We start from the raw sequence: 13,559 nt of genomic DNA on the forward strand, positions 1-13,559 counted from the left end.
CCTAACACAACATTTAAGCCCACTGGGTAAACTACAGGTGCAGGGGACATATTTTAATCCAAAATCCAACCTTTCTAAACCTAACAAGCAAGTCAGAGTGAAAATAAAAAAACATGTGACAATGAAAAACAAAAATCAGCAATCTTCCATCCATCTCTAAATGTTCAACATTGCTGCAGCAGGTCCGTCACTGCACGGACGCCGAATGACACCTTGCCTGTAATTCCACCTGACAGTGGTTATAAAGGTGAAGACAGAACATAAAAGTGGGACAGGAAAGTAAACTGAGGGAAAATCTGACAGAAAGGCAGCTTTGACAGCCAACTCAAACTGAGCAATAGTAGCAAAACAATTTTTACTCAGGTGTGCACTTGTCAGATTTTGGAGCCTTTTAATGGTTTGCACATTTTCCAACAGCAGCGTGTCTGTATATGCAATGCGTTTGCAATACTAAGCAAACATATTTATGTAGTTGAATTCATAGATATATATTTAAAGTTATATAAAAACATTTATCTGGGAACAAGTAGAAAAATGATATCCAAATGTTTTTCTTGGCCACTTCTTTTATTCAGTTAATATTGATAACGAGGAGCTGCTCCACACATTTGGGATAGTTATGAAAGGAAAAGCCCCAAACCGATAGCATCGTTCATTAAGGCGGGTTTGAAAGCTAAGAAAACTAGAAAACAAATCCTTACTCTGCAGCTCCGTGAATTTACTTCATGAACATAATGAGATAGGAACACAAAAAGCGAGATACTGGAAGACAAAGCTGGATTCCCTGGTGGGTTCTGATATCAAAAACACTTCAGCCACCTACAGTGTGTCCATATGTTTCGAGCTAATGCCTGTACAGCTGGTTCATGAGTTGATTATACACAGACACAGACTATATTACAAAGCAAAGATTTGCTTTCTCTGCTACTTGGAATATTTGCATTCATTTAAATTTGCAGGACTCCAGACAGTTAAAAAAAAAAACCCTCTTTCAATTATTTTCACCACCTGAGCAGTACGGCTGGTAATTAAACTGAACAAATCTAAAATAGGTGTACAGTCCCTTTACTGGAGTATTTGCTTCAACACTTTATATGCTTGCTTAAAAGCTGCGGGCTTGTATGGTGGTCTGTTGGCTTATTGACATTTTAAAACTGTATTCCCACTGATAAACAACAGGCACAGGCTCTGGGCTCCTGACCAGGAAAACAAAACTCTGATGGGATTCATTTTGGACCTGTTGATGGTGGAAGGGAAAACAGGGGGGGGAAGGCAAAGGAGGGAGTGAAGTGACTGAGCTATACACTGAGGTGATTAGGGAAAAGACGACAGGATATGTGACAGGATGAAGGTGAATAATACCGAGAAAACGGGAGCAAAAGTGGGCTGGGAGAGGAGGAGGGGTTGGTCTGAAGTGAGCGAGAGGGAGGAGAGGAAGGGAGGCAGGCTAAATCCTCACACCATTATTATCAGGACTCACAGGCAGCCCCTCCTGTGATGGAGTGAGAAGAGATAGAGAGAGAGATACAGAAAAGATGGAGTTATAGAGGAAATGGAAAGCAGGATTACTGGTGTGGCAGCAAAGGCAGATGAGCGGCAGCACAACGCTGAGAGAGAGAAAGAGAGAGAGAGAAACTCTGGTGGGAAAAAAAAATCAGTGCAACAGGATGAGGACCTGCTAGTGCACAGCCGGCCCGACCCCACAGACCTGCCATCTGCCCCGCTGTTCTCTCCGTGTTCCAGACGCTCCCATCAGCCAACATCTGGATCACCTCTCATCCATATGGCAAAGGGGGCGAGGGGGGGAGGCAAGCCAACACAAATCTTATCCTTCTTTCCTCACCTTTTCTGATCGCACAGGACCTGAGGAGAGTCATCATCACTGGGGAGGGGGATCCCTTACTGTGGAGTACCATCTCTGAGGGAATTGATAACTGGACCGGAGGAGGGAAAAACTTTTGCTTCAAAGATGCAGATGCGTGCACAGGACCCTACCTTATAAGTCTGTGAGATTTACTAACTTCCCGTGGATCTGTCATGTTTCTCACTCCTGAGCAGGGAGAGGGAAAAACAGAACGAGGAGGCGGAGGGGGGGAGGAAGGAAAAGACGGCGGGGAAGCGTCACCGTCTCTTCTGCTGAAGTGTTACCGGCGTCTGTGCCCCTTTCACTGAAGAGGCATTTTATCACTCTCCCCCCTCCTCTTTTGCTTTTCTTCTCATCTGAACAGCGGGAAGCCTGAGGGATATAGACAGAGAGCTAAACACAGTGGGTTTATGCACATATGCACACACTCGCACAAACACACACACACACACAGGCTTGCTGCTCATCCAGGGGCTCCCACACCTCTCGTCTTCTTTCACCCTCCTTCTCCTTCACTTTCCTTTCCTGTCCCACTTTGATGTCCTGTCTTCACCTTCATGACCACTCGCGAATGCGTTGACTGTGACACATGCAGAACAGGAGAAGGAGAGAAGTGAGAGGAGAAGTCGAACAGTTTCAAAGAGAGATTTTTGGAAAATTGGGGATATCACATACACTTACTGTCACGTTGTGAAGTCCTCGAGGGGAGTGTGCAGACATCCAAAGCTGCCAAATACACTCACAGACACAGAAGCACTGATAACCTGCTCGGGCTTGCACTCACGCGGGGACTTGGTCTAAATGCATACTCCTACAGGTGCTGCGAGGAGAGAGAGGCAGGTGCAAAGCAGGTGAAAAGGAAAGCAACAGAAAAAGACACTTGGAGGAAAACATCTGGGAAAAGATGGAGCAGCAGGAGTTCACCCAGAGCAGAAAGCACAGGTAAGTCTGCAAGTCACACATACTCGCTGACACTCATGTCTCTTAATCTGATCCTCTGACAGAAAAATAGAAGTGGCAGGGATGTATGTGGGGCAACAGATAGATACAAGATTGGAGAAAAGCTTTCAGCAAGTGAGAGTGTAGACACACTGCATGGATGCAGGAATACTATGATAAGTGAAGAGTTTCCTTGAGAGAAAGCTCCTGTTTGCTGCTGACAGAAACAGAGCAGCCAGTTGTTACTATAAGAAGAAATACTGTAAGAGGACATATTAGCATTTTTCACTCTGGGGTTTGGCGGTTAGCAGCTTTGTAGATGTGCATGTGCATGTGCATGTGTTTCTGTGTATTTGTATGTGTGTACTTGTGTGTGTGTGTGTGCGTGTGTGTGCAATTCCTCCCCACCTGTATGCAAGCTTCCTCAAAATGACTCATTTACTTATGGATTATGAATGTTTCACTTGCAGAGTTTTGCTGCTGTGTCACTTATTTGGTAATGCTCATTGATTTGTGTCATAAGCCGTAGGTAGAGACTCATTCTTCTACATTAGTGACAGAGGCTTTCTGCTCCAGTTTGCATTCAGTTTATCGTGGAGCAGCACAATCTAGCACAGTTTGTTTAAAACTACTTAATCCACAGGCTAGTGGTTCCCCAAACAGGGGTTTGAGGCCCTCCGAAAGCTCACAAATTTAATCTGACGGCCACAAGATGTTTAATCGGACAATAAAATGGTTTTTTTTCCTGCTCTATTAATATTGATTCACTGGGTCTATAAATACAATGCTGGCATATGGTTTTTGAGCTATATATACACCTGTTCTCAGCATGGCATCTCTGAATTTGGAAGAGTTCTACAGACAAATTTAATGGATCACAAGCTCCTGGAAAGTAAATAAAATGTATGTTAATAATGTATTATCATGATTTTTACTCAAGCAGTGGTACTCAGGGGTCTTTGACCAATCTGAGGACCACAGTGTGGCAAGAGACATTTTAAACAAGTACAAACAGAAGTAATAATAAAATTAAGTATTTCTGAAATACTATAATTCTTCTGAAAAAGGTTGAGTAAAACACTACATTACAAAGTTTGTGTTGCGAACAGTTACCGCTGTGGTTCCTTTTTGGGGGTTTAGGCCACAAGAGGACCCTAAAAGTTCCACACTAATGTAATATTTCTTGTGATTTTTGACAAATCTTTTTATGTACATATTAATATATACAATTTCATGTATGGTTTTGTGAGAGTGACAGTGTCTCTTTTAAGAAGGTGTGGCATGCAAATTGGGTGTCTCTGAGGTTTTGATTGCTATACATTTGAGCAGCTGAGGGCTAAGCAGATTTAGACGCGCTCTTACCATGTCAGCGTCAGTCACGTCTGCCGATACATCTGGCTTGCAACGATTTCCTTTTAAAGCTGTCAAATCTTTATGTGCGAAATCGGGAACCTACTGAGAAATGAGGCTGTGAAGCTAGCTGTTAAAATCCTTATTATGATAATTTTAAGTGGCAGACATGTGATGTGTTTTATAATAAGCTCAGAGGTTAAGCATGACACACTAATTTATTCATATTGTGAGCTTGGTTTGTATGTGGAAGGCTGATTGGCTGTAGTAACTGTATGCGAACATGAGGATGAGAGAGCTCACATATCAACTTAGCTTCTTTAAGTCATTCAGACGGAGGAATAAAGGGATAAGGGAAAGGATGTTGACAGAGTGGCTGTGCCCAGTGGACAGTTATTGGTCATATACATAGCTGTTACTTTAGGAAATGGTAATGGAAGTGCTTCATTGAGTGGATTCTCAATAATCTGCACATGACTGAGTCCCTCAAGTCTTTCCACTTGGCAGCCATGTTTTTGTTAACACTTCATTTCTCTTTCAGATATACACAAAAGAACGGAGAGTAACAAAACAAACCAATGAAAATCCCCACATCACCCCACGAACAGTCTGATTTACTTTGTCTCTGCAGTCTGTTTCTGTGACATCAGTATTTCAGCCTTCACCTTGTCATTATCATGTGAACATGGTCCATTTCTTCCGTTTCTCTCAACACAGTTCCTCATGAAGTGGTACCTTATGAGTCAATTACTCCATAACATATATTTCACTCGCTACTTTCAGCCATTTACAGGCTGATAACATTTTAAACAAATATGTGTCTTCTCTTGGCACAGTATTTTGCTATCTTACCTAACCACAACACCATATGTGACCATAGGATATCGTAACCCAGAATGTTGATAATAACCAAAAAATTTACATTTACCGCTCCAGCATGGTTGTGTTACTGATGTGTTTTCCCAACACGGTTTTCTCCAACTACCTGATGATGTAGTAGATTGTTGTTTTTGCCATATGTGCAACTATTCAGAAATATTCATGCCCATTTCTTTTTCCCATTTCTATTCAACATGAAGTGCTGCATTCCTTTTCTTTTCCACTAACTCTTGATGTAATGTAGATATTGCCCAATATTACTTGAATTGTAGACTTCTAATATGGTTGTAATTATGCCATTTTTTTCTCAAAACTTTTGTAAGCGGGACGCTTTACATCCCACTTATAAAAATCTCTTGTACGTATCTTAAAGGGTACTGGTTGTCTTATTACGTTACACAGTGCTGTTATTCGGTTTGGTATCCATTGTTTGATGCTTTTGTCCAAAGTATTTGGAGTAAAATAATTGTCATAAGGTACCCATCGGAGTTATTTCTCTAACTTATATTTTTCTATTATAATTTTAGTGTGAATGATGTGAATCTTTTATCTTCTCCATTTTCAACTTTTACATTTTTACACCTTGGCTCATAATCCTGAGCACACCAACAGATTACAGGTGGAATTTGTATGTCATCAAAATATTCTCTAAGTTTTAACAATGCCATACCTCTTATACAGTTTCAAAGCTGCAGAGTTTCAAATTGGCAGCCATCATGGGCTTGATATGCTTTCTGATTTAGGGGGATTGGGGATATGATGTGTGTCATGCTGCAAGGATCATTTTACCTATTTTACACTGGCTAATTCCTATCTGCCTAATCTAGAATCGGAAATACAGGGTTCCTTGTTTCAAGTGAGAAAACATGGCTTATCCAAATAAACTGTATGTGATGCAAACATGTAAAATCCACGACAGTACATAATGTCTTTCTGAGAGTGGGCATAGCCACTCTATACACCACTGAACAGCCATAACATCACGCCCCAAATATTTTCTAGATTGTCCTTTGATCGACCATTTGGGGCATGGCCATGGGAACTCTGGGAGTGTGCCGTGGTGTCTGGCACCAGGTTGTTGACAGAACATCCAGTGGGATGTCCTGTCCTGTGGGTTGCAGGACAGCGTCTCTGTGGATCGAGCTTTTTTGATTGGATTGGGATCTGGGGAGTTCAGGAGCTGGGTCAAAGCCTTGGGTCTCTGTTGTATTCCAGAGCACTTGTGTGATTGGGCGGGGGCATTGTCCCACTTAATGAGGCCAGTGCTGAGGTTGCAGAGATACTACCATGGCAGATATGCTTGGTCTACAGCAACACATAGGTGGCACCCACATCAATGTCAGGACCCAAGGTTTTCTAGTATTTCATGTAACAAAAGTATCACGTTTATTAAGTTCACTTGTCGGTGGTGTTGCAATTAGAGCAATCAGTATTGCATCTAAAATTCTTTGAATCAGGTATTCACTGGGAATTTCCACTGTCAGAATATCAGTATCAGGAAATGAAATAACTCTGCAGAATAAAGGCTCATTTTGGGATTTCTTGGACCCTAGCTCTGTATAAATGGGCTCTAGAGATTCCTAACGTTTCCTGCAGCTGTCAGAGCACTGTGCATGCTGTATGTTGATGAGAGGATGTTCGTTTTTACTACATTAATTTTACCCACTAATTCAGGCTCCCTAATTAGTGCCGTGGAATTCTTTTTTCAACAACACCTTTGAAACTAAGGCTTTTAAAAAATTATTTTTATAATTCTCACATACTAATCAATAATACCAAAAATGACTATTGGATTAGATATTCCTTTTTTCTCAGTAATGATACCAATAATGCTGTTTTTACCTCCTCCACCTGCACACAGGGAAGCACACAGCCTCTTCCCTCATTAGCAGATTAAGTAGTTTTCACAACATGAAACAACACTTTAGGAGGAATTTAGGGGAGGTCAGTAATGCTGTGTTCCAACAACACTGAAGTATCAGTTATCATAAGTGTTAACCACAAGCCAGTGTTCTCCTAGTTATGGTGTTGGTCCCAAGCCCAGATAACTGGGATGTTTGCATCAGTAAGAACATCTGGTATAAAATCTTTGCCAAATCAAACATACAGATACAAATTGCTATGGAAGGTCCTGTAGAAGTAAGTGAACAGCTGAAAGTATCTTTATCCAATAACCACATTAACTGTCAAGTTATCATTAAGCAGTGCCTGATGGCTGTGGCCAAAAACAAATGAGCTAGGCAAAAATGCTATCAGTGCTACCCACTGGTAATGTCAATTTAAAAAAATATTTTTTTTTTGCCCCTGTGATATCAAAAATCGTATTAAGCATTGAATAATTTCCTGGGTATCAGTATTGAGCTTGGATTTCTTGTATTATGAGAACCCTACAAACAAGGCATGCTGATAATTTTCTGATGATGATGATCCTCATCCCATCAACTAGTTCCAATCTGCTTATTCCCCTCGAGAATAGAGGGAGGCTGTCATATCCCAGCTGAGAGAGAGAACTGACTTACACATCAGCTTAACATGTAGTCCAGTATTTGATTGATAATGTTAAAAACAAACATTACTGCAGACTGTGAAACAAGCCCACTTATAGGCTTATGAGAACTCAGATGTGTGTCAGTGTTTTCCCCATTGTTATAGAGAAATTACATAGAAAAATAACATTTTAATTTGTGATGACAGATTGTGCAGCAATTAATCGGCTAAAAGGCCACATGAGAGTTTTGATTGTTCCACTATTGTAGCATCAGCAGAGAGGTGAAAAGTTCAGTACAAAAAGTAGCTTCCTACTTTAGCTATGATTAATTTGATCAGTTCTCAGAGGGCGGCAGGCTTGAAATATTCTGTACTTATTAGGCAAAGATATTACGAAAAACAACAACCGTAAAAAACAAACAAAAAACCCCCACAAAAAAACCAATGATTATTTTATATGAGACACTGTCTATTAGGTATGTTGTTTGTTTTTGTTTGTTTGTTTACTAGTCAAATTAACCAGAAACCATTCTTTTTATACTTCTCATTGTTCTTGTATTTCGCAGCTGTTTGATTGTTTTTTTTTATTAACAGTGATGGCAAGAGGAATTTGGATTCACGTTGTCGTGTTGATGCTGAAGCATGCCTACCTAAGTCCCAGTGAGAGAGTTTATCACACATGAAGAGCTGCACTCCATCTGGAAATTTCCATAATAATAAAAAAAACCTGTGCATGCACTACCATGCTCATTTGCTCAAACTGTGCATGTGAATATAAACCTTAAAAAAAGGGCAAAACATCCAAGGATTTGGGGAAAATGTGTGTACACACTGTTACACCCCGGCCTAGGCAACCGGGGTGCAACGCAGGAAAATAAAAATAAGGAAAATAAAAATAATCCCAAAACGAGATTTAAAGCAAAATACCACATTTATTTACATCACCAAACACCAGACGTCAAACTATTTACAACGGGGGGGAAGATCGCGACCATGACATACAGAAACACAGGGCTTAAATACATAGAAGGAGCAATTAGGGAATGGACCACAGGAGGGAAACACAGCTGGGGCAAATTAGACCTGACGAGACAAGGAAACGTAAACTGAACACACTAAAATAACACAGACTTTCAAAGTAAAACAGGAAACACATGACAGTCACACAAAAGCAACACACCGACAACACCAAAACGTAACAGTTCCCCCCACCCAAAAATCAAACATGTAACCCCAAGTGAAAATGTTTGATCAAAAGCGGATGAAGGCTGGTGGAGGCTGGCGCGGTCCCACTGACCCTCCAGCAGACGACGAAGGCTGGAGCGGTCCCTCGGACCCTCCAGCGAAGGCAGACGAAGGCTGGAGCGGTCCCACGGACCCTCCAGCGAAGACAAACGAAGGCTGAAGCGAAGGCAGACGAAGCTGATGGAGGCTGGAGCGGTCCCACTGACCCTCCAGCAAACGACGAAGGCTGGAGCGGTCCCTCGGACCCTCCAGCGAAGGCGGATGAAGGCTGGAGCGGTCCCACGGACCCTCCAGCGACGACAAAGGCTGGGGCGGTCCCACGGACCCTCCAGCGAAGACAGACGGAGGCTGAAGCGGTCCTCGGACCCTCCAGCGAAGACAGAAGGCCGAAGCTGTCCCTCCTTCGGACCCTCCAGCGATCCCGGACGAGCCCCCATATGTTACACCCCGGCCTAGGCAACCGGGGTGCAACGCAGGAAAATAAAAATAAGGAAAATAAAAATAATCCCAAAACGAGATTTAAAGCAAAATACCACATTTATTTACATCACCAAACACCAGACGTCAAACTATTTACAACGGGGGGGAAGATCGCGACCATGACATACAGAAACACAGGGCTTAAATACATAGAAGGAGCAATTAGGGAATGGACCACAGGAGGGAAACACAGCTGGGGCAAATTAGACCTGACGAGACAAGGAAACGTAAACTGAACACACTAAAATAACACAGACTTTCAAAGTAAAACAGGAAACACATGACAGTCACACAAAAGCAACACACCGACAACACCAAAACGTAACAACACTTACTGACAATCTGCTGTCTGACATCTTCACATCTTCACATTTATCTTTCATTGACTGCATCTTCTCTAAAACAAGCCATGTGATTTTTATAATTCATTTAAAAAGACCACAAGTCAGTTGTTGTGTGTTAAGTTTAGACACATTGTGGCCTTCTCTTATGTTCACATCCTTTGTGTGTCATAATCATACTCTTGCTGCCAATCTAGAGCAGAGACACCCACTCCCTCAACTTCCTACCCACACGTACACACAGACACTCGCACACAAACACACTGCTAATCTCTTTTTCCAGAGATTACACTGGTAAATGAACACTTGACCTGCTCTCTAGTCATATGATCCACACAGGCTATTTCCATCTTTTGCAGATATCCTCTGGTTTCCCCTCCACCACATTTAACATTTGGAGGTATATTTACATTAAACCCGTTACTGACTTTGTGTGTGTGAGCTTGAATTAATATAATTTCAAGCAAAATTCAGCAAGCATTGTGTAAACAGTTTATTATTCACTCTGGTAGAAGGAAATGAAAAAGTAAATTATAAAAGTTTATGACAGATTTGCAAGTTAATTTCACATTCATGCATAAAGCATTGAGTTATGGCACAACTAAGAGTTAATTTTCACAACAAGCAACCTTTATTTGTCATTATACAGAGTACAACACGTAATGAAATTCTTGTGTCCGAGCTGCGGACAGGCTGCAGGGCTTGTTTTTTTTTTTTTTTTTTTTTTTTTTGCTTTGCACGGGGGGTCTAGCCAGGACCCTTACTAGATACCGGGTGGGAATCAAACTTGTGACTCCCGCTCCGAAGGTGTGTAGTCTTACCAATACACTATCCAGCTGCACAATTTTACTTCTAATTTTCCCTTTTAATCCTCTAGCTATTGGAGATGCGGTGTAATTTCTTTTAAATGACAAATATGTTCCAGAATATGAACGTCTTTTGATCCACAGGCTTTAATAATGTTTCGCAAAAAACAGCTCTTACCCTTGAAGATATAACATTTTCTCTCAGTACAATATTAATCTTACTGTGTAACATCCAAATTGTAAAATGAACATTATGTGTGATAATTAGGAATATTGCCTACGTTTTCTGCTTCAGATATTAACGAAGGTCAGTATGTGTTTCTTTATTTGCCTTTTATTTCACATATTTGAAATATAATCAGCTGTTCTTTGTCTATGGCTTTCAGTTTAAGTATGCTGCTTGGGGGACTAAAGTGCTAATTTTTAGTATCCAAATAACACAACAATTTACATTAACATATAATTATTCACTGGAAACAAAAGCCCCTTTTCTACTACTGCCTAATCGGATTGACTCGCCACTGATCGATTACTTTTTCATTACAATCCACTGATACCTAACCTGCGTGGCTGTTGTGAAAGCAATGCACCCCCCCGACACGAACACTACAAAAAAGGTGAACGAGGCAAGAATATCCCTGCTGCTCGCTCTGTGGCTTTTCGTTAGACTCAGATGAACACCGCGTTGTTTTTTGTGGCTATTTCGCTTGTTGTCGGGCCTAAAAAATTGCGGTTTAATTTTCGTGAAGGAGAAGCTCTCATGACTCATCGAGTGAGGCTACTGTCCAACCAGTCGGTGGCATGCAGCCTGATGACGTCACATTTTAGTACCTGCTCTGATTGCTTGGAACACCTGGCGAACAGGTACTAAGAGAGTACCTGGTGCCAGGTAATGGAAACCCCCCAAACCGTGGCGAGCCGCACTGAGTTGATCCAAATAGTGTAGGGGGTTTTTTATGATAGAGAAAACAAATATGCTCTAATTATAAATATTCACATTTTATTTTAAAAACGAAAGAATTTCAAATTATTTTTTAATGGCGCCAGGGACCTCAACTCTCTGGCCAAGAGATTAAAGGCTGCTGCGCCCAGGCAGTAAACACTTTTTTTTGCGGGCCATAACATGATTAACATGATTGGCTGAAAGACTCGAGGGTGTGTTGTTTAAGGTCTGATAACGGCTCATATTTCACCTCCTGTAGCACAAATTAAAAACATGCCGCATCGCAGAGCTTTTGAAGCTTAGAAAATGTCAGTAAAATGGCCAGTGTGGGACTGCTGACCATTACAATCAATAGAATAAAAGAAAACTGACAAATATAAAGCAAAACTTGAAGAAAAAAAGTCTCATTGTCCATCAGTCCCATTTTAAACACAATGGTTTATTTCTGGAATAAATCTAATAAGGATAAATTGCCTTTCAAGGGGTCAAACTGCATATTTATTGCTATGGGCACGTAAAACCCAGGAGCCTACAAACTTATTAAGATGAATGATTGATATGCCAGGAGCATGAAGTGTGTTGGAGAGATGGGACACATTTAACCCAGTGTTGCTTTGAATCAAAGCTGAGAGGTGCTGTTAATTATCAGGGTGTCTCTGATGGCCGCAGATGAAACCAACACGCTATCTATTCTGTCCTACCTATTAAGTACTGTGTGAGTGTTTGTGTGGAGATCCTTATTTGCTATATGAAAGCCCACCTGGTTTAATCAAAGGCTCAAGGTTATTGATTAAATAGGAAATGATCTTCAAACAGCAAATGCAAAGTTGAGTTGTACTGTGAATGCATGCCAAACATTAGGTTTTAATTAAAGCGACGACCATTTTAGAAGACCAAGTACAAAGAAATATAATTTTTACTTTTCAAAAAAGTTACACGCCACTTTGCCTTCCAAACATCCTTAATTCTTTGTGCTTGCTCTGCACAGTTGTTCCCTGAGCCTGGAAGCGGCAGAGGTTTCTTCCTGTTAAAAGGGAGTTTTTCCTTCCCACTGTTGCCAAGAGTTCGCTCAAAGGGCATTGCTGGAGTTTTCTCTCTATTATTATATGGTCTATACCTTACAATTTATAGATCATTGATGCGACTATTGTTGTGATTTGGTGCTATATAAATAAAACTTAGTTGAACTGAATTGATTTGTGCATCCATAATGTGACTCTCCTGTTAGACTTAGACTTAGAGAGACTTAGAGCTTTTTATTGTCATTGTGCAGTTTCTTGCACAGCGAAATTGGGTAGCTGGACCACAAAGGTGCTAAAGTAAGAAGAAGAGAAACCAATATACAACGAAGGTGGAAAAAAAAAAATTAAATAAATAGAATAAAATAAATGTGTTGGGGAAGTCTTTACACACTCTTAGTTTGCATTAAGAGTTCTGACAGCCCTCGGGAAGAAGCTGTTCTTTAGTCTGTTGGTTTTGCACCTGATGGATCTGAGCCTTTTTCCAGAGGGCAGGATGTTGAAGAGGTGGTGGTTAGGATGGAGGTGGTCCTTTATAATTGCCCTGGCTCTGGAGAGACATCTTGAGCTGGCAATTAAGTCCAGAGAGGGGAGTGGACAGCCGATTACCTTCTCTGCAGTTCTGATGACCCTCTGTAGTCTCTTCTTGTCAGCTGTTGTGCAACCAGCGTACCACACAGGGATGGCGTGCACCAGCACACTCTCGATAGTGGCGCGGTAGAAGGACACTAGGAGTTCAGTCTGCAGCCTGTTCCATCTCAGAACCCTCAAGAAATGGAGGCGCTGCTGGGCTTTCTTTACTAGGGCTGATGTGTTTGTGGACCAGCATAGGTCCTTGGATATGTGGGTGCCGAGGAACTTAAAGGAGGACACCCTCTCCATATAGTCACCTTTTATGGATAGGGGAGGGGGATCAGTTCTTGTTTTGCGGAAGTCCATGACCACTTCCTTGGTTTTCTTGGTGTTTAGGGTGAGGTTATTGTAGTTACACCATTCTGACGGTCGCTGGACCTCATCCCTGTAGGCGGTGTCATCATCGTTGGTGATGAGCCCCATCAGAGTGGTGTCATCTGCAAATTTGATGATGATGTTGCAGGGGTGCGTAGCGGTGCAGTCACTGCTGTTCCATCACATCCCAAAGGTGCTCTTTGGGACTGTTCAAGAAGACGATATGAAATTTGAGACTGGCTTGTTTTTCTGCTGTAA

General features: G+C 41.5%; 1 protein-coding gene across 1 annotated transcript in view; it reads left to right on the top strand.

Annotated features, from left to right (window-relative positions):
- The first annotated feature begins 1,489 nt into the window (after positions 1-1,489).
- The window catches only part of LOC101467299 (glutamate receptor ionotropic, NMDA 2C), a 63,608-nt gene continuing 51,538 nt past the window's right edge, over positions 1,490-13,559 (top strand). Inside the window, exons 1-2 of the mRNA XM_076887653.1 lie at positions 1,490-2,266; positions 2,682-2,806. The gene's annotated coding sequence lies outside the window, so the exon portion shown is untranslated. The remainder of the gene's footprint in view (positions 2,267-2,681; positions 2,807-13,559) is intronic.

This window comes from Maylandia zebra, linkage group LG8 (assembly GCF_041146795.1).
Source record: "Maylandia zebra isolate NMK-2024a linkage group LG8, Mzebra_GT3a, whole genome shotgun sequence".
Lineage (NCBI taxonomy): Eukaryota > Metazoa > Chordata > Actinopteri > Cichliformes > Cichlidae > Maylandia > Maylandia zebra.